Source organism: Bufo gargarizans, chromosome 6, assembly GCF_014858855.1.
Source record: "Bufo gargarizans isolate SCDJY-AF-19 chromosome 6, ASM1485885v1, whole genome shotgun sequence".
Lineage (NCBI taxonomy): Eukaryota > Metazoa > Chordata > Amphibia > Anura > Bufonidae > Bufo > Bufo gargarizans.
In genome coordinates, this window is record NC_058085.1 from 99,239,761 (window position 1) to 99,265,771 (window position 26,011).

The window sequence follows — 26,011 nt, forward strand, 5'->3', positions numbered from 1 at the left end:
ATAAAGTGCAGTTTAATAAAAAAAAATTCTGAAAATTAGTGGCAAATACAGCTTTTTGCAATGGTACGCAGGACCTGTACACATAAGATCACATGACTCTATGTGCTCAGGTCCTGCACTGTTTAAAAACCTGCAGAGTTAAAGGGAATATGTAATCAGAAAATGACCTATTGTTTAAATCACCTTTTACGTTAAACATATATTTTTTTTGAATTTCTGTCAATTTTTAAAAAATTTAATTTTCCACGTCATATATGTTTTAAAAAAATTTACATAATCCTGTAATTTTCACACTGGCCACTAGGTCTAATAATAGGTTATGATTTCCTGTTCTGAATGTGTAACTTTTTCCTAGCCATCGTATTATCATCATCACAGTCAGGAATAGAATGACAAGTAATACTTCTGTATAGATAACACAATATCCACCATTCACAATAGGTGAAGTCACCGCTTAACAGCTTACAGAGCATGCATAGAAAACTCTCCCATAAAAGTCTTAATATTTCTTAGGCCTAGTGGCCAGTGTAAAAACTAGGATTTGAGTTTGTTTTTTTTAAACATGGAAAATAAAATCACCCAAAATTCTAAAAAATATTTAACTTAAAAATGTGATGGAAGCAATAGGTCAATTTCTAATGACACATCCCCTTTAAATTCACATGACCAAGGAAGTTTAGGTCATAAGGCCAATAGGGATAACAGCAAGGATACAAAGGTGGAGCATGTTGAGCTGCTCTGTAAGTGTACAGGGTCTGGTCTGGTACAGGAGTCTGTGTTTAGCAGGATCTGGTCTAGGGACTGTATTTGTTTTGGGGGTTTTAAATTTACTGAGCATTTATTTTAAGAGTTGGCCTGGGGTCTGAATTTAATTGTGCTGCTATAGATGTTGGCGATGGCTGCATATATAAGGGGTCAAAAACATCTCAGCATTAAACTCTGCAGGCAGGAGAAGTCGTCACAGCGATCTGGAAAGGATGGAAAAGAAAAGCAAAGACAAGTCATCACCTGTGAGTCCCCGGGTTTCTAGAGGACTAGTCTGCCCTCCCGACATAGCTGTTATATTAAATTCTTGTAATGTACTGATAATTGAGTGCTATTTTTCCCATTTTGAGATGGATGTGTTGACCGGACACTGTGCAGGGCACAACCCTTTGACAAGCAGAATGGTAATGCCCAAGTGTGAATGCTAGCACAGAAAGGTGGTAACTGGGCAGTGGTGAGGAGCCATGTTTTGGGTACAGCCTATGGCCTATAGTCTACCTAATCCTCCATTAAAAGAATAAGTGAGCCTTTGAAAATAAAAAATAAAAACAAAAATAAAAATAATTAGCAAATTTAAAAATTGTAATAAATAACTAAAAAATATATTTAAAAAAATATAGAAAAACAATTAATTAATAAAACATAAACAAAAAAACAATATAAAATAAAAATATAAAACAATTAAAAAGAGCTACAATAATGAGGGAAAGAAATTTAGACAAAGGGATAAGTAAAAGAAAATGTAAAGGCCATTTCATAAATAATGAACAGTTTAGAACTATAGTAAATAATAAAAATTAAATTAATTTGAGGAAGGTTGCCAAGATGATTATATACATATAAAAAAGCGGATCATGTATCAATTATATACACATAAAAAAGTGGATCATGCATTAGTAAAAGGTTACAATTATTAATAGTCAAACATATACAGACGTGGACAAAATTGTTGGTACCCTTTGGTCAATGAAAGAAAAAGTCACAATGGTCACAGAAATAACTTTAATCTGACAAAAGTAATAATAAATTAAAATTCTATAAATGTTAACCAATGAAAGTCAGACATTGTTTTTCAACCATGCTTCAACAGAATTATGTAAAAAAATAAACTCATGAAACAGGCATGGACAAAAATGATGGTACCCCTAGAAAACACAGAACATAATGTGACCAAAGGGACATGTTAATTCAAGGTGTGTCCACTAATTAGCATCACAGGTGTCTACAACCTTGTAATCAGCCATTGGGCCTATATATATGGCTCCAGGTAATCACTGTGTTGTTTGGTGATATGGTGTGTACCACACTCGACATGGACCAGAGGAAGCAAAGGAAAGAGCTGTCTCAAGAGATCAGAAAGAAAATTATAGACAAGCATGTTAAAGGTAAAGGCTATAAGACCATCTCCAAGCAACTAGATGTTCCTGTGAGTACAGTTGCACATATTATTCATAAGTTTAAGATCCATGGGACTGTAGCCAACCTCCCTGGACGTGGCCGCAGGAGGAAAATTGATGACAAATCTAAGAGACGGATAATCCGAATGGTAACAAAAGAGCCTAGAAAGACTTCTAAAGAGATTCAAGGTGAACTTCATGCTCAAGGAACATCAGTGTCAGATCGCACCATCCGTCGTTGTTTGAGCCAAAGTGGACTACATGGGAGACGACCAAGGAGGACACCATTGTTGAAAACGAATCATAAAAAAGCAAGACTGGAATATGCCAAACTACATGTTGACAAGCCACAAAGCTTCTGGGAGAATGTCCTGTGGACAGATGAGACAAAAATCGAAGTTTTTGCCAAGGCACATCAGCTGTATGTTCACAGACGAAAAAATGAAGCATATCAAGAAAAGAACACTGTCCCTACTGTGAAACATGGAGGAGGCTCTGTTATGTTCTGGGGCTGCTTTGCTGCGTCTGGCACAGGGTGTCTTGAATCTGTGCAGGGTACAATGAAATCTCAAGACTATCAAGGAATTCTAGAGAGAAATGTACTAGCCAGTGTCAGAAAGCTTGGTCTCAGTCGCAGGTCATGGGTCTTGCAACAGGACAATGACCCAAAACACACCGCTAAAAACACCCAAGAATGGCTAAGAGGAAAAAATTGGACTATTCTAAAGTGGCCTTCTATGAGCCCTGACCTCAATCCTATTGAGCATCTTTGGAAGGAGCTGAAACATGCAGTCTGGAAAAGGCACCCTTCAAACCGGACACAACTGGAGCAGTTTGCTCATGAGGAGTGGGCCAAAATACCTGCTGAGAGGTGCAGATGTCTCATTGACAGTTACAGGAAGCGTTTGATTGCAGTGATTGCCTCAAAAGGTTGCGCAACAAAATATTAAGTTAGGGGTACCATCATTTTTGTCCATGCCTGTTTCATGAGTTTATTTTTTTACATAATTCTGTTGAAGCATGGTTGAAAAACAATGTCTGACTTTCATTGGTTAACATTTATAGAATTTTAATTTATTATTACTTTTGTCAGATTAAAGTTATTTCTGTGACCATTGTGACTTTTTCTTTCATTGACCAAAGGGTACCAACAATTTTGTCCACGTCTGTATATATATATATATATATATATATATATATATATAAAAATGTAAAGTTAAGTCTTCATAAGTAATTATGTAAAGGCCATCAATAGGGCAAGTAGCAATATGTCACAATTTTCATTATAGATATCTCATTATTAGCAAAAAATAATGCAGATTTTATACACCCACCAAAAGAAATAGTTTAGGATACGATATCTAGGGAGCTAATGCCGTGTAGATATGCAGGTGTACAGCTAATCTGTCCCCTAGGATCCAGCGCATAACGAAAGAGCGGCACCCGAGATCTTACAGATGCGCACTAGAGTCCATGACTAGTTAACGGCACCATAGCAACAGAAGGACGCAGGCGCATAAAAAGTTTGTCATCCTCGGGCTCAGCGCATAAAGAGAGCGCTGAGTCTAAGTACTTGCGGATGCGCAGTAGTAGGACGGGTAGCCGGCGGCGATACAGTCAGCGCATGCGCAGCTACAAAAAAGAAACGAAGAAGGTGAATGGACGGAAAACGTAGGTGGAAATGATGGTTAAATAGTAGCTGATCCCTGATAGGCCCGAGTAACATGTGGGTCACGAAATGTATCCAGAGTGGATACAATGTGTATGACATCATCCTAGGAAGGTTATATAAGCTCAGGTCACGCCCACCTCAGCAGTAGACTGCCCGATCCCCTGAAGACGCCAAGTTAATTTGGCGAAACATGTCGGGGGGCAGAGTGCTGTAAAGCATGTGTTTTAAACAGTGAAAGCCTGCAGCATATTAGTAAACACGAGCAAGTTAAATAGCAGTCAGTCAGACAGTAGATCGGGGGAAACTGTGCACAGCCGTTGATACTAATAGATAAGAGTGTGAACGCACCAGCTACTGTGAGGAACCACATTACAGTGGCATAACAGAGCTGGTGACAGCTAGTATCTGTGGCGGCTACTGTATACTAAGCAGCCAAACAGATCTAGGATATCCAAATAAATCTGATAGACAGCAGCACTTCCACCAGGATCTCTAGACGCTATCAACACTATTTAACAAAATTATCACATAGATAGCAGGCTCAGCTGATAATTTTAAATGTGAGTCTAGTGTGCAGAATCTTTTATAACCGAATAGAATAAATGTTATGTTTTAATTTAGAAAATTATCACACGTGTCAACCTAGAGACAGCCATTGGTCTTACGGACCATTTGTAAAAACAAAAATATAATTGTGTCTCAACACGCTGTGAAGGGTCATCTAAAAGTGAAACAAGTGTGAATGCTAGCACAGAAAGGTGGTAACTGGGCAGTGGTGAGGAGCCATGTTTTGGGTACAGCCTATGGCCTATAGTCTACCTAATCCTCCATTAAAAGAATATATAAGCCAGATTTAAATGAGAAATTAAGCTCTGCTACATCTAAAGATAGCAGGATTATACATGACACATACATTAGAAGAGTAGTAACCTGATTTAAGTGTCGTTACCCCTAGAATTCTTAGAACATAGTTATATATAGACATTGCCTCCCACCAGTGGTTGAGGTTGAAACCATAGGAAAAATAACTTAGTGGCTGTATTGTGGGGACAGACTGTTATATTCTGTTGCTTAGTGTTAAGGTTGATATATTTTAGTGTCTATCAATTGATAAAAGTGTGCATTTAGTATCTGTATAGTATCTTGCCATTGTATATTTTATTCTTGGAGAGGATGTGTAGACTAATGCAATGGATAAAAAGTAAACTAACAATTTACATTCCTTATGTTTATTGTATATTTTTTTTTAGCATTTTAACAGTTAAATATTTGTTAATATTTTTGGTGCTATATTTTACTTAAATTTTTCCGCAGTTGGCCAGCATGTTGGCTCATGGGCATAGTTTGTAAAAAAAAATAAAAAATGATCAAACAAAAAAATATAACTTCCTTATACATACATATATACATGGGTACAGCTATTAAAAGGGTTGACGTGGATTAGTGTATTTTAATAAAAAGGTAAATTTAAAAAAGTTGAAAAAATTGACATTCTTTCCAAATTTCTGCCTTCTCCCCATCCTTCTATCATGGCCTTAATGAAGTTGCGTCCATAGTGAAGTAACGTCACATGAACCAGTGCCAGTCACATGACTTTAAGCCTTTGTAATCCACCGATAAGTAGGGTTTTGCTATTTCTGTTATTCTTATTGGTTGCTTGTACTACACAGGGGACCCCTGTTATTCTAATATGCAATTTATGTCTGTTGTCAATCATTTGACTAAACAATGGGGCGACTCATTGACCGATATGGGATACGATTCAAGCAGACATTTTCTGTTATAGATGGGTTGATACAGGCCTCCATGAGATTACTGACAAAATTCACCTTGATTACTACTATTATTACTATTCTAAGAATTCAAGGGGGATCCTTGTAGACAATTGCAGCAGATAATTTAGAGATTGATGCTGACTAAGAAGGGTTTCACGATGTGGTCTTTAAGGGAAGACGACCTGCAAGGAGAAGTAATATTCATACTGAAAACACTCAGGGAGCTCTAATTGTCAATGCATGACTAACAAGCATGTCAACATGTGTAAAGATGGCACCTCCCAGATATTGTTGGTACCAAAGACTGTGGAGCCCTGGTTACCTTTTATGTTATACAGATAATAATGTGTTAAGATTTGCAGTCAGGTCCATTAATATTGGGACATCGACACAATTCTAACATTTTTGGCTCTATACACCACCACAATGGATTTGAAATTAAACAAACAAGATGTGCTTTAACTGCAGACTGTCAGCTTTAATTTGAGGTATTTACATCCAAATCAGGTGAACGGTGTAGGAATTACAACAGTTTGCATATGTGCCTCCCACTTGTTAAGGGACCAAAAGTAATAGGACAGAATAATAATCATAAATCAAACTTTCACTTTTTAATACTTGGTTGCAAATCTTTTGCAGTCAATTACAGTCTGAAGTCTGGAACGCATAGACATCTCCAGACGCTGGGTTTCATCCCTGGTGATGCTCTGCCAGGCCTCTACTGCAACTGTCTTCAGTTCCTGCTTGTTCTTGGGGCATTTTCCCTACAGTTTTGTCTTCAACAAGTGAAATGCATGCTCAATCAGATTCAGGTCAGGTGATTGACTTGGCCATTGCATAACATTCTACTTCTTTCCCTCTTTGGTTGCTTTTGCAGTATGCTTTGGGTCATTGTCCATCTGCACTGTAAAGCGCCGTGCAATTAGTTCTGAAGCATTTGGCTGAATATGAGCAGATAATATTGCCCCAAACACTTCAGAATTCATCCTGCTGCTTTTGTCAGCAGTCACATCATCAATAAATGCAAGAGAACCAGTTCCATTGGCAGCCATACATGCCCCCGCCATGACACTACCACCACCATGCTTCACTGATGAGGTGGTATGCTTAGGATCATGAGCAGTTCCTTTCCTTCTCCATACTCTTCTTTTCCCATCACTCTGGTACAAGTTGATCTTGGTCTTATCTGTCCATAGGATGTTGTTCGAGAACTGTGAAGGCTTTTTTAGATGTCGTTTGGCAAACTCTAATCTGGCCTTCCTGTTTTTGAGGCTCACCAACGGTTTACATCTTGTGGTAAACCCTCTGTATTTACTCTGGTGAAGTCTTCTCTAGATTGTTGACTTTGACACACATACAACTACCTCCTGGAGAGTGTTCATGATCTGGTCAACTGTTGTGAAGGGTGTTTTCTTCACCAGGGAAAGAATTCTTCGATCATCCACCACAGTTGTTTTCCGTGCTCTTCTGGGTCTTTTGGTGTTGCTGAGCTCACCGGTGCGTTCCTTCTTTTTAAGAATGTTCCAAACAGTTGTTTTGGCCACGCCTAATGTTTTTGCTATCTCTCTGATGGGTTTGTTTTGTTTTTTCAGCCTAATGATGGTTTACTTCACTGATAGCGACAGCTCTTTGGATCTCATCTTGAGAGTTGACAGCAACAGATTCCAAATGCAAATAGCACACTTGAAATGAACTCTGGACCTTTTATCTGCTCATTGTAATTGGGATAATCGGGGAATAACACACACCTGGCCATGGAACAGCTGAGAAGCCAATTGTCCCATTACTTTTGGTTCCTTAACAAGTGGGAGGCACATATGCAAACTGTTGTAATTCCTACACCGTTCACCTGATTTGGATGTAAATACCCTCAAATTACAGCTGACAGTCTGCAGGTAAAGCACATCTTGTTCGTTTCATTTCAAATCCATTGTGGTGGTGTATATAGCCAAAATGTTAGAATTGTGTCGATGTCCCAATATTTATGGACCTGACTGTTTATTAAAGGCTATGCACACCTTCGGGGGCATTTTTTTTTATGATTTAGTTTTACACATTTTGGGCTCAAAATGATTATTTCAACTGGTCTTTATTAAAAATATTCAGCTGTTCTTTCACAAAAGGGTTAACTGTTTTTCCAGCTGTGTGATTGGGTCATCTAAGAAACCTTATCTGTAAATTACTAAAAGGTCATAAACACTTATTTAAGCCACCTTCTTATCAGTAAGATAAGAATTGCACTATAATAAGTGTTTAGGAGGTCAGAACAAAATCACAGACATATAGTGGCCAATATGGGGGAACTGCCCAAACACCAAACACTGTAGCGTGTTTATCATTGGGCGAGCAGTCCCACCGCATGTGAACCACTAAAATACCGTGGCAAGTATGGGGGAGCTGCTCAAACCCCAAACACTGTGGCGTGTTTCTCATTGGGGGAGCAGTCCCACCGCATGTGGACTGCAGCAAACGACCATCCCGAGCAATTATGCGTACAAAGGAGGATGCCCGCGCGGTCCACATGCACCACAACAGCATCCTACACAGACCGGAGCATTGTGCGGATGACAATACAATTATACAAATCACTGAAGAAAGTGCACCAAACGGATATACCACTGACTATACTAGCTGGTCATACAAGCAGATGTTAAAAGCTGAGACTTTTGCCAATATATTCCTGTCAGGAAGATATCGGAGCCCAACAGAGATCAGAAATAAGGAGCTGTCAACTGAGCTGCCTGAGAAACAATAAAAATATAGAGCCTGTTACTAGAGAATCTCAAGGCTGCACAGAGAAAGGGTCTCAAAATTTGTAATAGACCAGTTGAAAAAGCAATTTTTAGCTCAAAATTAGTACAATGCAATAATTTAAAAAAAATAGCCCCAAAGGTGTACATAGCCTTTAACACTAAGAAGTGTGAGCTCTGAAAAAGTGACAAAATGACACTAAGGCCTAATTCACACGAACGGAACAACGGATCTGTGAAAAACGGACCGCAAAAAATAATAATGTCCAACACCACCCAAAATTCTCAAAAATGCCAAAAATGGAAATAAATAAGTCTGTAGGCTAGCCGTCAATTTTCAGTTGTAAAAATTGTGGCAAATGCTCAATAAATTTTGCTATGTTCGACATGTGAAAGAAATAACATTGTATCTTTAATATGTAGGCCAGCACAATTATGATAATACCAAGTCTATATCGTTTTTCTTTATTTTTTGTATCCTCTTGGGGTACCTACAGCTTGTTGATTACTTCTTATTTAATTGTTTTGGAGGATGAACAGCATTTTGGTTATTGTTTTTTTGTTTATTGGTGTTTACCAAGTGGAATAAATTACACATTTGTGATAGTAGTTTCAGTTGCGATGATATCAATTACCGTATGTGAACTTTTTTGCAAATTTTTTTGCATGAAAGGACATTTTATAGGAAAAAGTGGTATTAGGTATAAACATTTTATTTTTTATTTATATTTTTTTTTGTCTCTCTAGGAACCAGATCCTACAATTGCTTCTATAATGCACTGCAGTACTTATGTATTGCAGTGTATTATAACTTTCAGTGTAAAGGTACTAGGTGTGCAAAGATAACATTAGGTCCCTAGTTGTCATGACAAGCCACTGGCGCCCTATGATTGCATTGCATAAGAAAAAGGAAGGCCTAACGTATCTTGCAAGAAGCTATAGATTTATCGTACTGTAATAAATTTGATGCATTTTCTGTTGGTCTTGTTTTATACTGCCGACATTAAGCAGCTTCAGACTAAGGCCTCTTTCACACGAACGTCTGCGCTCTGTGGCCGTATTGCGGACCGCATTTGCGGATCGGCAATACACGGGCACTGTTCCGTGGGCATTCCACATCACAGATGCGGACCCATTCACTTGAATGGGTCCACAAATTCGGAGATGCGGAATGGTGGGGAACAGAAGTACAGAACGGAACCCTACGGAAGCACTATGGAGTGCTTCCTTGGGGTTTCATCCCGTACTTCCGTTCCGCAAAAAGATAGAACATGTCCTATCTTTTTGCGGAACGGGTGGATCGCGGACCAATTCGAAGTGAATGGGTCCGCGATCCGCTGCCCCACGGTTGGTGTTCGTGCATTGCGGCCCGCAATTTGTGGCCATGGAACGTTCGTGTGCAAGAGGCCTAAAAGAAATGTATTTCCAGTTTTCTAATTCCTGATATATTGATACTTCTTACACAATAAAGTACATTTTATGTCATTGCACTGTACGATATGCTTTATCTGGTATATATGGTAAAACACGTTAACCATGGATGAAGCATGAGTGTCAGTGCACCACTTTTATACAAACCCAAAAATACCAAAGAAACTCAATTGAACACCATAACCTCATAAATTTCAAACCTAATTTTAAAGAATAAAAAATACCATTTAACTATCTCAGAATTAGCAGCTAGAGACCCTGGGAAAAATAACTGTTTGTATTTCCATAGACAGAACCAGTAAGTTATTATTGTTCAATTACTGCACCTACTAAAAGTACGTATCTTACTTAGCCAGATATTTCACAGATATTCTTCCAATACACACAATTAAACTCTCTCAGCCACAGTTTATTAGAAAGACACACTCTTTAGGCATCTGTACGTGTGCTGCCTGGCAGATGTTCATATGCAGAAGGATTAATACCACGCAAGACCTAAAACAGCCGCATAAAGCAAGAAAACTAAAGTACAACGCTCAGCTAGGAAGTGCCATTTATACTATATACTAATATTTCATAAATTTGCATCAAATATATACTAGTTTGTATAGCTAAAGGGTTTTCAGGACTGAATGTACAGTATAAGAATAGTTATATGCATATAGAGAGAAAAACTGCAAAACCATTGTCATAGAAATGCAAAACTTCTGTACAACCACTTTCAAAAAATAAAAAACCTCTAATTATTGTAAAATTCCTTACCTAAACTTTCAAGAAATATTTTTAAACAGTTTTTTTAAACTTTAAAAATAATTTTTGTAATATAATTTATTTATTCATGTCATTGTTTTACAAGCAAAACAGGCCCCCTAACTTCAGGCCTTCTTGAAGCGCTCAACATTACGGCACATACAGAATCCATACATTTTAGCCATATATGAGGTGTGTGAGTTCTGATTTCTACAATATGCGCTGCAGTGAGCGCTGTACTGTCAGGTGCACACATTGCCACTCCTGCCTGTGCCTGCTCCGCTGAAACCTCTTCAATTTGCCATGCCAGGCTTTAGCAGAGCCAAGCGGGGACAGGCAGAACCAGTGATGTGCTGTGCAGAGCAGATTGGTGAAGGGTAAGCTACACCACTGTTCTATGGCAGAGGTTTCAGCGGAGGCGGCACAGGCAGGAGCAGCGATGTGAGCTCCTGCCTGTACATCATTCACTGCAGAACATATTGTAGAAGTCATTGCATATATGGTTATGGTGTACAGATTCTGTATGCTCTGCTGTAAAGACCGCTTCAGGAAGTTCCGAACTTTGGGGTTATAAAACAATAACATGAAAAAATTAAGTATATTGCAAATAAATATATATATATTCAATAATATATTTCATATTTATATTATATATAAAATATATATTTATAATATTATATATTTATATTTCATGAAAGTTTAGGTAAACTTTAAATCCAGCATCTGATAATCCAGAATCAAGGGGTAATACAAATTCCAGCCTGACTGCGGATGTAATTATAAAAGTAAAAGCATCACAGATCCCTGTGTATTCCTGAAGATCTCTATCCCTGCGTAGAGATTAGCATATCAGTATATGCTGTAGATACCCCTCGCATTAGACAGAGCAGCTGTAGCTTGGGTCACTAGATTTGCAGTGGGGGCAACCAGTGTCAGACTGGGGTGCCTAGGGCCCACCAGTAAAATTCATTCTGGGGACCCAGTGGCAGATGCACCAAGATGATGCAGGTCACCGGGGAAAGAGGATATGTCTGGCATACCTCTGTACCTAGAATGTACCTAGAGGTCATCTCAGCCAACCAATGCTTCTATAATAATAAACTGGGAAGTCTGTTAACGTACCCAATTTTTAATACAAACATGGGCTGGTTGAAGTGCTGTATGCTGCCTATATACAATTAGTTCATTCAGTCTACTTTTTCATGTGCTACTTTTGCAGGGGATGGAGGACTAGGGGCCCACCATGCTCAGGGGCCCACCGGGGGATTCACCTGTGGGCCAGTCCGAGTCTGGGGGCAACATTTGAGGGGTACAAAAATTTTATTGTTAATCTGAACCACTAGTTCCTGCACAGAATTGCAATATAATAGACAGAAGCAGAAGAACCAGCAAAGATAACAAATTAGAAACTTCCCTTCATTAACCCCTTAAGGACCAATTTTTTTCTGCATTTCAGGAGCCATGACTTCACATAGTGATATGAGGGTTTATTTAAGTCTATTTTTAATAGAACCGTTTCATTTACCATAACTTGTATTTTTTTTAAATGGAGAAAAAAATGGTGATATCCAGAGCTTTGAGCAGAATGGGCACAGGCATGAGCAGCAATTTGTGATGAAGGGTCTCCTGCGCCAGAGCTTTTATCGGAGCGAAGCGTGCACAGGCAGGAGCTCTGCGTAGCACTTCAGTGCAGATGTGCCTATTCCTGTTGAACTCTAGAATCTGTATACGGCATATATGGTTACGGCGTACAGATTCTGTATGCGCAACAGTGATAAGTGCTATACACTTTAGGAACTTTGGGGCCCTAATTTGTCAGGAAAGCAGTAATATCAATTAATAAAATGCTTAACAAAAAATAATTTTAGGACATTTGGAAAAGTTTAGAAGTTCTGTGAAAGTTTAGTCACACTTGAAGGATCACATACTTTTCTATGATTGTCCGATAATCTTGAATATTTTATCTCAAGTGTGCTTGATACCGTATTAAGATGTCTTGGCATTTTTTGTTTGGTTTTTAAAAGTTTTTTTTAGGATGGGGTTTTTATCGCTCAAAATTTTTTCATAGGATTATTTTTTTTTCTATAGAGAAGTCTATGGGAAAAACAGCATAATACAAGTGCAACAGTTTTAAAAATATATACAGTGAAACCGCTATGGCTGGACTCATATAGGTAGTTTTTGTGGCACATTTATGGGCAAAACACTGGAGTGGACCCAAAAAGAAGAACTCTTAGAAGTTTGATGGACAGACTGGTACCTCCAATCCTGTGTTTGAATAAAAAGAAAATAACAACAATAAAACGGCCGCAAAAACAACATGTGGGTTTCCAACCTAAAAGAGTTTTACTTTATTATGTTACTAAATAGTCAGTTTTGACCTTTGATGCCCTAAATGGACCATTATTGTTCCACTTGCCCCACTATGTTACTACAGACTTTATGACCCACTAGGCTCCATTCACATATCCAAGACAAGTATGTTACAACACTAAGGGCCAGATTTATCATGACTCTGACAGCTCACTCCACTTTCACATATGGCTAAAGTCAGTTTTATGATCGGCCCTTTAAGACTGTAATAAATGTGGTTTGACGGTAGCAGTTTATCCGTCAGTAAGCAGCTTTACAAAAGTCGCACGTCTTTACAAAAAAGTCGCATGTTCTATTAAAAAGTCTGATAAGATAAGCATGGTCCTCACTGGAGCGAAATTACGCAATTTTTTGCGACTTTTTTGCGACTTTTTAAATAGTCACAATAGTAAATCTGTCTAGAGATTAATTTACCTAAGAAAACACGCCCACTTTCAGAAAACTGGCGAGCATAGTGCAGAGCAGAAAAAAGTTGCAAATTTTTGCGCAGTTTTAGTGATTGCGCAAAAATTTGCGACTTTTTCACTCCATTATTCTGACTTGAGCTAATGATAAATCAGGCCCTATGGGTTCTAGCCCTAGATTTACACAAAAACTATGTAATAAGAAAGAAAACTAGTACAAATATAGCAGAGCTGAATTTGATATTTAAAGCGCATTCCAACAGTGACAACTTATCACACATCCACAGAATAGGAACCCCCACCAAAAACAAGAATGGGGGTCCCATGTCTGCTGGTTGAATGGAGCAGAGGTTGAGCATGCATACAGCCACTCCAGTTTGAATTGAGCAGCAGTGCGCATGCTCGACCCCCACTCCATTCAAACAGAGGGACATGGACCCCGTTGTCACAGTTTAGACCCTGTTCAGACCTCCACAGACAGACTATAGATAGGAGATAATTTGGCATTCTGGAACAACCCCTTTAAATCTGTAGTTGTAGCTTATGCAGCACTATTACCTGCAGTCCTATGTAAAACATCTGAATGACAAATGTAGCTCTCCAACGTTTGACACACTCAGCTCTTCTAAATAAAACATAATGTGATGGTAGTACATGGTAAAACTTACTTTGCTTGCATCTTTTCATCCCCCTGTGAGCGAAGTGTGGGTTTACGACGGGAGGAAGTTTCCAGTTTGGTAGCTGGGTTCTTAATGAGCAGCATGTAGTGTCAGACCAGCATCTCATGTGGGAAGTCTCTGCCGGTGACATTACAAGCTGCGTCGCCACAGGTTTGTCACTCCCAGGACTCTCAGGGGAGACCTGAGTCTATAAATTGTAGGAGTGCCTGAATTTGTGTCATGGATTGTATGCTGCAATATCACTAGACGCATAGATCATGGAAAGTACGTATTGTTTTCGTGCCTCTTTAATACACAGCACACGCTGAAAACACATTTCTCAATGATCACACGTCAGTCGCCCCCAGACTGGCATTCTGACGACCCACTGCACAGCCATGTAGAAAATCTTCATGCCCCCCGAATGACAAAACCACAATGTCTGTAACTCTGCAGACGCCTAACATTTACTCATTTAGGGCTCATGAACACGAACGTATTTTTTTTCGTGTCCGTTACATTTTTCTTTACATATGTGGAACCGTTCACTTCAATGGGGCTTGAAAAAAACGTAAATGACTCCGTGTGCATTCCGTTTCCGTTCCACAAAAAAATAATAATACAGGAATTGTTAAAATGGACCGCAAAGAAAAAAAAAAAAAACAGATGCAACACGGACGTCATCCGTTTTTTTTTGAGGGGGGGATCTCTGTTTTGTGGACCGCAAAATACATACGGTTGTGTACATGAGCCCTTAGGCTAATATGAGTCCAGCCTTTTACCTGCAGTTTTTTTATTTTAGAGAAAAGCACCAGAAAAAAACACCATACCTGGAGAATGCAACATTTTCATGAAAAACACACACATACACACAAAAAAAGCACACTATAGGGGAGAAAGTGCCGGAGGATGCACCTAATTTATGACACTGGACACGCCTCGTCATATATTGGTGCATCCTCCAGCAGTCCGTGTGCCTAGTCAGGTAGGCCGCCGTTGACTTCTGTCTTAATTTACGCCACATGTGACAATATATATATTGTCACAGGTACCGTAAAAATGCCACTTGCTACAAGATATTATTGCAATAGCGTCTAACAAGTCACATCCATGTGATTTACTTATTTTTATGCAAGAAATGAGGCACAAAGAAGATGATGAATCTCCCCCTATGCATGGAGATTTTACAATATTTTAACATAAACATTAAAGTCTCTGGCTACATCTGTGAGATTTTATTTTTTTTAAACAGTAAAAAACACCAAATACAAGGGTAAATTAATAGGTTTTCATAGTAAGTGGCACCAATTCTTGATCAGTGGGATCAGAATGCTGAGACACCATGATTCTGAGGGCTCGTGCACACGACAGTATGGCTTTTTCAGTGTTTTGCGGTCTGTTTTTTACGGATCTATTGTTCCGTTTTTTGTTTCCGTTGTGTTTCCGTTTTTCCGTATGGCATATACAGTATACAGTAATTACATAGAAAAAATTGGTCTGGGCATAACATTTTCAATAGATAGTTTAGCAAAAACGGAACGGATACGGAAGACATACAGATGCATTTCCGTATGTGTTAATTTTTTTTGCGGACCCATTGACTTGAATTGAGCCAAGCACCGTGATTTGCGGACAAGAATAGGACATGTTCTATCCTTTCACGGTACAGAAATACTGAAACGAAATGCACACGGAGACACTTCATTTTTTTTTGCTGAACCATTGAAATGAATGGTTCAGTATATGTTCCGAATACTGAACTCAAAATATGTCCAGTATACTGAACGCAAAATACTGTTGTGTGCATGAGCCCTTAGAATGAGAAGATGCAGCACTAGTTAAAGGGATATTCCCTTTTTTTTTCTTTAAGTAATTTTTTTTTACTTAATAGCAAATCATGAGAACTGCCACTATTTTAGGCCTCTTTCACACTTCAGTGTTTGGTCAGTGATTTCCATCAGTGATTTGTGAGCCAAAACCAGGTGCAACTCTAAACACAGAACAGGAGCAGATCTTTCCCTTCTACCTCATGTCTGTGGAGGCTCCACTTCTGGTTTTGGCTCACAAATCACTGATGGAAATCACTGACCGAACACTGAAGTGTGAACGAGGCCTTAAGGAAAGAATTCAATTTAGTCTTGAGAAGAGACGCCCAGTGCAGCGGTTTTCGTCTGGACGATTCTCTGCATGTTTGCTGGGTTGCAGCCAGATCTCCACCAGTCCCCATTATAGTTTAATGGGGCCAGATGGGAACGTATTGGTTTCTGGAATATGGTGAAAATCTGTTCCACATAAAATCCCCTCAAATGACAAGGGGGCACTGCCTGTACTGGCTGTGTGGTACATGTGACAACAATCTCCCGTATTCTTCATATGTCTGGGCTATGGGGTAGAGTGGCAAGACGAAAGCCTTTTCTTACGAAGAAAAACATACAAGCCAGGCTACATTTTGCAAAAACACGTCTGAAGTCTCCCAAAAGCATGTGGGAAAAGGTGGTATGGTCTGATGAAACCAAGGTTGAACTTTTTGGCCATAATTCCAAAAGATATGTTTGGCGCAAAAACAAAACTGCACATCACCAAAAGAACACCATACCAACAGTGAAGCTGGTGGTGGCAGCATCATGCTTTGGGGATGTTTTTCTTCAGCTGGAACTGGGGCCTTAGTTAAGCTAGAGGGAATTATGAACAGTTCCAAATACCAGTCAATATTGGCACAAAACCTTCAGGCTTCTGCTAGAAAGCTGAACATGAAGAGGAACTTCATCTTTCAGCATGACAACGACCCAAAGCATACATCCAAATCAACAAAGGAATGGCTTCACCAGAAGAAGATTAAAGTTTTGGAATGGCCCAGCCAGAGCCCAAACCTGGGGTGATCTGAAGAGGGCTGTGCACAGGAGATGCCCTCACAATCTGACAGATTTTGAGTGTTTTTGCAAAGAAGAGTGGGCAAATCTTGCCAAGTCAAAATGTGCCATGCTGATAGACTCATACCCTAAGGGCCAGATTTATCATGACTCTGACAGCTCACTCCACTTTCACATACAGCTAAAGTCAGTTTTAGCCAAGTCAGATTATGATCGGCCCTTTAAGACTGTAATAAATGTGGTTTGACGGTAGCAGTTTATCCGTCAGTAAGCAGCTTTACAAAAGTCGCACATCGTCACGAAAAAGTTGCAAGTTTTTATGAAAAAGTCGCATGTTCTATTTAAAAAGTCTCATTAGATAAGCATGGTCCTCACTGGAGTGGAATTGCGACTTTTTAAATAGTCCCAATAGTAAATCTGTCTAGAGATTCATTTACATAAGAAAACACGCCCACTTTCAGAAAACTGACAAGCATAGTGCAGAGCAGAAAAAAGTCTCAAATTTGTGCGCAGTTTTAGCGTTTGGGACTTTTTGGGGGACTTTTTCACTCTATTATTCTGACCTGAGCTAATGATAAATCTGGCCCTAAGTGCTGTAATAAAATCAAAAGGTGCTTCAACAAAGTATTAGTTTAAGGGTGTGCACACTTATGAAACCATATTATTTTAATTTTATATTTTTTCTTCCCTCTACTTAAAATATTTCAGTTTGTTTCTCAATTGAGTTGTACAGTTTATAGGTCACATTAAAGGTGGGAAACGTTCTGAAATGTCTGAAACCTGACCTTTTAACAAGGGTGTGTAGACTTTTTATATCCACTGTATATACAGACATGTGCATAAATATAAGGTCATACGCACACATCTATGTATATACACATACAATACCAGCCCATATACACATAGGTATATGTATATACAGATGTGTGCAATATAAGGGGCATACACCCATCTCTATATACACATATCCACAGGTCTGGGCCCATAATGTCCATTCCTTGTGTTCTTTAGCCCAAACAAGTCTCTTCTGCTTGTTGCCTGTGCTTAGCAGTGGTTTCCTAGCAGATATTCTACCATGAAGGCCTGATTCACACAGTCTCCTCTTAACAGTTGTTCTAGAGATGTGTCTGCTGCTAGAACTCTGTGTGGCAATGACCTGGTCTCTAATCTGAGCTGCTGTTAACCTGCGATTTCTGAGGCTGATGACTCGGATGAACTTATCCTCCGCAGCAGAGGTGACTCTTGGTCTTCCTTTCCTGGGGCGGTCCGCATGTGAGCCAGTTTCTTTGTAGCGCTTGATGGTTTTTGTGACTGCACTTGGGGACACTTTCAAAGTTTTCCCAATTTTTCGGACTGACTGACCTTCATTTCTTAAAGTAATGATGGCCACTCGTTTTTCCTTACTTAGCTGCTTTTTTCTTGCCATAATACAAATTCTAACAGTCTATTCAGTAGGACTATCAGCTGTGTATCCACCTGACTTCTCCACAACGCAACTGATGTTCCCAACCCCATTTATAAGGCAAGCAATCCCACTTATTAAACCTGACAGGGCACACCTGTGAAGTGAAAACCATTTCAGGTGACTACCTCTTGAAGCTCATCAAGAGAATGCCAAGAGTGTGCAAAGCAGTAATCAAAGCAAAAGGTGGCTACTTTGAAGAACCTAGAATATGACATATTTTCTGTTGTTTCACACTTTTTTGTTATGTATATAATTCCACGTGTGTTAATTCATAGTTTTGATGCCTTCAGTGTGAATCTACAATTTTCATAGTCATGAAAATAAAGAAAACTCTTTGAATGAGAAGGTGTGTCCAAACTTTTGGTCTGTACTGTATATCAGAAGACATATATACATATATTTGCATAATACCACTTCCCTCTACAGCGCTCCTATGCATCAGCCTACTACACAAGCCAACGCAAAGTGAACATGGGAGAGACAATTAACGTCACAGTTCTTCCTCCTTCATTCAGTTCTGCTGATTATTGGCAGATGATTATTGGTTAATTGTTGGCATGATTATACGGGCCAATTATTGAGAACGCTTGTTTCCAATAATTGGACTGAAAATCGTTCGGTCTAGTAGGGCCCTTAAAGTGTGCATTAAAGGTTCTCTGGTCCTTCAAATGCTCTTCCGTCATAATTGGCCTACAAATTTTCTAGTAGGGCCCATATTGTGTTTCTTTAAGATTCTCCCATCCTTCTCATAGAAAGATTTGACAACTTTCAATATCAGAAGTGTATAAAGTAAGGCGGTGGCTCACTGTGGACGAAACTCAGGAACAGGTGCTGCTAGCCCAAAATGAGGGACACCCACCCTCTGAAGCAAAATGGATTTAAATAGTTAAAGTGATGGGCGAGCACACTTCATTTGGATCATAGAATAAAATTTAATTAAATCACAATGTTCAAACGTATCGGTCCAATTAAATAAAATACAATAAAATACAATATTAATAACAATTCAATCATACACGAATGAGGATAATGAAAGGGGCAATTGATTCATATGAACCCAATAGGTCTGGTATGACCAGAGTGCTAGACAGCATTAATGTCTTTTCAAATCCACAGATGTTCTAATAGTTTGGATAACGTTATTCCAGCATCAATATAGATGAATATGTAAAGATGTACAGAACAGTTCAGTCTCTGGTCAACTGGATAACTCAGATTGGTTCAAAAAACACATGTAGAATCGTTGGGTGCAGATCTTATGCACCTATTATTATATGGTGATAAACAGTCCCGTAGCTACTGTACTGATTTGGCTTGTGAGTTAAATAACTCCTTACCTCCCTCGTTGTATGCGGTCGCTTGTGGTCGCTTTCAAGCGTGAGTCGGGCAGCGCGGGATACTTCCGGCGTCTTACTTCATTCAGCTGCAGCTGGCTTACCCGAAGTCTCACGAGATTTCCAAGCGAAATTACCGTCCTCGAGGGAATACAGTATGCCTTTGGTATCGTCGCAATGAATATCAGAGTCCTGTGATCTAGTTGTATAGCATGGCCATGCTTAAGGTGCTTTTCTTACAGGTGTGCGATCCGGCCCATACGCGTTTCGGGAACACTCTTTCCCTTCATCAGTGGGGGTCCTGATACTCCCTTTCAATATCACACATGAGCACTGTTGGCCATTCTAAGGACAGCAGACAATGTCCTGGGGTACAAAATGCACGGCATTCATCAGGCAGTCGGTGCGGCCATCTTGGATGGCAGAAGAGAAGCCTGGGAACTGGATGATCTGGCACTAAAAAGATGAAAAGGAGGTCACTATGTAAGTGTTCTGGTCATTCCCCAATTAATGTGATTTTTTTCCTTTTAATAAAGCGTAACTGCCGTTTAATTTTTTTCTTTTGCTAATGTGTAGGGACAGTGACAGAAAACATTTTTGTAATATACTTTATTTAGGGAAAACGTTTATTTATGGACAGTTATCTCCCTATATACTGTATAACAGCTTCCCCCTGCCCCCCTGCACTGCCTGTAGTGAGCGCTTACCGCTCACATAGGCACAGCTCCCGGCGGCTGCTTCATTAATCAGCCGGGAATGCAGGGGAAAGCTCACTGACAGCGCAGGTCTTTGAGCATAGGGTTAGTGTATACTGTAAGTCTATATTTAATAAGGGGGGAAATGTATATTTCATTTAAACACATAAGGTTCCTGTCCCCACCAGGCTGCGAGGGAGCAGGGCAGGCAGAGGCCCCGCAGCTCCCGCACAGCCCGTTTCTCTAGTCAGCATAGTGCTATACTGAGAAGATGGATGTCCCTTAGCAATGCTCATTTGAAAGAGCAATGCTAAGGGACATTTCAGCCCCAGTTTTCTACCACAAATAAATGTTTTCCCTAAATAAAGTATGTTACAAAAATGTTTCCTATCCCTAGGGTCACTTTAAGTACCATTGAACTTATGTTATGTTGTTAGCATTGGTGAAGTTTCTTGCAAGGGCATAGTTTGCATCAGACAAGCTGTATTACTAGTGATGTGGGACAAGACTATGGTACTTGCATGACACCATGAGTCAAGCCTCATAATGCAAACATTGTCACCAATCATTTACTGTAATAAAGAGGCTTTGTCTTCTCTATAAATCTATGCAAAACAACCTTTCACAGAAACAATTTGCATTATAAGAGTTGTTACTAAGAACTAGATGGCTTTCACTTCTCCAAACACTGGCAGACAGCAGACACATAGCCACAGTGTTCCTTACCAAAGGATAAAGTGTAATAACAGCTCCTTCCAAGTTACACTACTCACCAAAAGTTAGGGATATTTGGCTTTCAGGTGAAATTTATGGAAAACGTGAAAAGTTCACGCTACAGTGATATTATATCATGAAAGTAGGGCATTTAAGTAGAAGCATGCAATGGTGATTTCCTCATCTCAAACTATTTATTGAAACAAAAGTCAACACCAGTGGTGGGTATACCTCCACAAAAAATGCCAATGTCTTAACAGCTTGTCATGTAGCCTTGAGCATCAATTACAGCTTCACAACAATGTCTTATGATGTTCACAAGTTGACTTATTGTCTGCTGAGGCATGGCATCCCACTCTTCTTGAAGGGCGGCCCTCAGGTCATTGAGGTTCTGTAGTACAGATTTACAAGCCTCTACATGGTGACTCAGCTGATTCCATAGGTTTTCAATAGGATTCAGGTCTGGAGAAAGTGCAGGCCACTCCATTTGAGCAACCTCGATTAGCTGTCGCATTGTCGTCCATGAAGATGAAATTAGGCCTGTGTTGTTTATGCAGAGGTACAATGACTGGATTAATGATGTTATTCAAGTAGTATGGGCTTGTCACTGTACCATTCACAAATTGTAGGGCAGTTTTTACTAGTATTGACTAGACACACCTACCCACATTGTACCACTACCACCAGACACTTGCCTGGTGACAACAGTTTGTGCTCTCCTTGACGTCTCCAGCATCATTGGCGGGCCATCATTTATGCTCAGCGTGAATCATCTTTCATCAGTGAACAGCACTGAGGCCCACTGGTCCCTCGTTCAACATAGATGCTCCCTGGCCCACACAAGACGATGACGCCTGTGCCTGGTGGTGTGGTGCGGTATCCTTGCAGGTCGTCTAACACACAGACCATGCTGATGTAAACGGTTTCAAATAGTTTGATGTGACACTTGGGTCATCATCCAGTTCCACAGGGCATTGTTCACAAGGAAGTGGTCATCAGTGTGGGATGTGACCAAAGAATGTCCACCTCTATGCCTTTCTTTGAATCTTTCAGTCTCTCTGTATCTCTGTTCCAACCTGCTGATGACACTCTGTGACACTCTAAGCTGAGTTGCCACTTCCGTCTGAGAACATCCTGCTTGAATCCTCAAAATGGAGAGGTACTGTTAAATTTTTAGGTGTTGTCTTGGTTTCATGAATGAAAAATGTGAACAGCACGATGAGAAGGACTTTTCAAATACCAATTCTAATTGAACCGGGAAATCTTATGGGGCGATTCATGGATCAAACACCTGTTGTGAATTTTGCCATGAAGCTCCTTGTTAGAGAACAGTAAGTTGTGTAAAATGTACTGTAACATGGAACAGTTGGACATGTGCATTCAGAAGTTTAGAGAAGGTCACATTAAGTTCACCTGTAAAGGTTAGAGTGCATTTTAGGTTCATCCTGAAATTTCACCCACATGCCAAATATCCCTAACTTTTTGTGACTAATGTATGTATATGTTAGTATTTTAAACTGAATTTGGTGGGCAATGGAGAGCCGGTGAAGGCATTAGCATGGGGAGAGACAGAGGAGTAATGGGGAAGAGGAGGATTAGTCAGGCAGCAGAGTTGAGTATAGATTGAAGGGGTGCGAAGGTGCTAGATGGAAGACCACAGAGGAGGATGTTACAGTAGTCTAGGTGGGAGATGATGAGGGCATGCACAAGCATTTTTGCATATTCCTGGTTGAGGAATGTGTGGATTCAAGAGATGTTTTTGAGTAGGAGCCGGCAGGTGGTATAAAGGACTTGGATGTGCGGTTTAAAGGACAAATCAAATGTTACTCCAAGGCAGCAGACTTGGTTGACCGGGGAGAGTGTGCACCCATTGACAGTGATAGATACAGTATCTCACAAAAATGAGTACACCCCTCAGATTTTTGTAAATATTTTATTCTGTCTTTTCATGGGACAACACAGAAGATAGGACACTTTGATACAATGTAAAGTAGTCAGTGCACAGCTTGTAAAACAGTGTAAATTTGGTGTGCCCTCAAAATAACTCAACACACAGACAATAATGTCTAAACTGCTGGCAACAAAAGTGAATACACCCCTAAGTAAAAATGGCCAAATTGTGACCAAAATGTCAATATTTTGTGTGTCCACCCTGATTTTCCAGCACTGCCTTAACTCTCTTGAGCATAGAGTTCACTAGGTTGCCACTGGAAACCTCTTCCACTCCTGCTGGTGGATGTTAGAGACCTTGTGCTCCTCTACCTTCCGTTTGAGGATGCCCCACAGATGCTCAATAGGGTTTAGGTCTGAAGACATGCTTGGCCAGTCCAGCACCTTTTCCCTCAGTTTCTTTAGCAAGGCAGTAGTCATCTTGGAGGTGTGTTTGGGGTCATTATCATGTTGGAATACTGCCCTGCGGTCCAGTTTCCAAAGGGAGATCATGCTCTGCTTCAGTATGTCACAGTACACGTTGGCATTCATGGTTCCCTCAATGAACTGTAGCTCCCCACAGCCGGCAGCACTCATACAGCCCCAAACCATGACATTCCCACCACCATGCTTGACTGTAGGCAATACATACTTGTCTTTGTACTTCTTACCTGGTTGCCGCCACACACGCTTGACACCATCTAAACCAAATAATTGTATCTTGGTCACATCAGACCAAAGGACATGGTTACAGTAATCCATGTCCTTAGTCTGCTTGTCTTCAGCAAAGTGTTTGTGGTCTTTCTTGTGCTTTATCTTTAGCAGAGGCTTCCTTCTAGGATGACAGCCATGCAGACCAATTTAATGCAGTGTGCAGCGTATGGCCTGAGCACTGACAGGCGGACCCCCCAGCCCTTTAACCTCTGCAGCAATGCTGGCAGCACTCATACATCTGTTTTGAAAAGAAAACCCCTGGATATGACACTGAGCACGTGCACTCAACTTCTTTGGTCGACCATGGCGAGGCCTGTTCTGAGTGGAACCAGTTTTGTTAAACCTTTGTTTGGTCTTGACCACCATGCTGCAGCTCAGTATCAGGGTGCTGGCAGTCTTATTATAGCCTACGCCATCTTTATGTACAGCAACAATTCTTTTTTTCAGATCCTCAGACAGTTTTTTGCCATGAGATGCCAAGTTGAACTTCTAGTGACCAGTATGAGAGAGTTTGAGAGTAATAACACCAAATTTAATACACCTTCTCCCCATTCACACCTCAGACCTTGTAACACTAAATCACATGACACCAGGGAGGGAAATGGCTACTTGGGCACAATTTGCCCATTTTCACTTAGGGGTGTACTCACTTTTGTTGCAAGTGGTTAAGACATTGATGGCTGTGTGTTGAGTTATTTTGAGGGCACACCAAATTTACACTGTTATAAAAGCTGTAAATTGACTACTTTACATTGTATCAAAGTGTCATATCTTCAGTGTTGTCCCATGAAAAGATAGAATAAAATATTCACAAAAATGTGAGGGGTGTACTCACTTTTGTGAGATACTGTAGGTCTGTTGGGGTGGGGGTTAAGTGAGATGGGAGAAAGATGATTAATACATGCAGTTTAATCCATGTTAAGTTTTAGAAAGGGGGAGGATAAGAAAGAGGATATACTATAGAAGAAAGGCATTGTGGGATTCTGGACCAAAAAGTAAATTTGCATGTCGTCAGCATAAAAGTGATATTGAAATCCATGGGACTCTATGAGCTGTCCCAGGCTAAAGGTGTAGATTGAGAAGAGCAGGGGTCCTAGGACAGAGCCTTGTGGGACGAGATGAAGAGGTGGTGTGCGAATGAGAGACACAAAATGTCTGGTCTGTGAGGTATGATGTAATCCAAGAGAGGACCAAGTCTGTGATGCCAAGAAATGAGAGTTTGTAACAAAAGGGAGTGGACAGAGTTGTTTTGCTTTGCAGGTTAGCAGGTTGTTGGTGACTTTGGTAAGGGCAGTCTCAGTTGAGTGTTGGGTTTGGAAGCCAGATTGTCGCTGGTGAAAGAGGGAGAGGACAGTTCAAGGTGGACATGTTGATCAAGTAGCTTTGAGGCAAATGGGAAAAGTGCTATAGGGCGATAGCTAGACAAAGAATATGGGTCAAGGACAGAAGGCTTTTTAAGAATGATTGTTATAGTAGCATGTTTAAAACAGGAGGGGAAGACACCAGTGGTTATTGATAGGTTGAAGAAATAAGTTAGGGCAGAGATAAACAGTATGGTGAGGATAGGAATGAGGTGGGATGGAATCGGGTCAAGTGCCCAGGTGGTGAGATGTGATCTGGAGAGTAGGGAGTATGAAATATGTAACAAAGTCCTCAGTTGAGATAAGGGGTAAGGGTGAGGGCACTGGGGGAGGAAACAGAGAGTTAAAAGTTTAAAAAAGTTGTTTAGGATTGTGAGACATAGAAGATATGGGAGATGTGAAGTAGGCCTGTTTTGCAGCAGCGAGTGTCGACTTGAAATTGAGGAGGGATTGTATGTGATAAAGTGCTCATTAGAATGGCATTTCTTTCATCATTGCCCTGCAACCCTGGAAGCTTGCCACACTTCTTTGGTCAGGCTGGTGTGCCAGGGTTGCCTATTGATTTTTCAGGTTTTGTTGTTGAGAGGGGCAAGTAGTCAAGAGCTGTAGTTATAGTGGTGGTATGCAGAGTGGCAGCAGCATCTACATCATAGAGGGAACATATGGTAGAGAGTGGCATAAGAGTGGCACAAGAAGTTTAAGGTACGTGACCTAAGGACTGTTTTACACGAGCGAGTCCATTATGGAAATCACACTCCGTATGTGAGCGTGATCCTCCGTTCTGGACTTGCAGGAGCTTATGGTATTATTATTTATAATGCTGTGTGCCTCTGTGTGACCTTTCTGTAACAGAATCAGTGGCATTGCGAGGGGGGTGCGGCGGGTGCGGGCCGCAGAGGGTGACACCAGTTTGATGGGGTGAGTCACCCGCCGGACCCAGTGGCAGATTATAA

The 26,011-nt window shown here is 40.3% G+C and overlaps 1 protein-coding gene across 1 annotated transcript in view; it reads right to left on the bottom strand.

The window, feature by feature from the left end:
• The window catches only part of SLA2 (Src like adaptor 2), a 31,128-nt gene extending 16,997 nt beyond the window's left edge, over positions 1-14,131 (bottom strand). Inside the window, exon 1 of the mRNA XM_044298654.1 lies at positions 13,986-14,131. The gene's annotated coding sequence lies outside the window, so the exon portion shown is untranslated. The remainder of the gene's footprint in view (positions 1-13,985) is intronic.
• Positions 14,132-26,011: the final 11,880 nt, after the last annotated feature.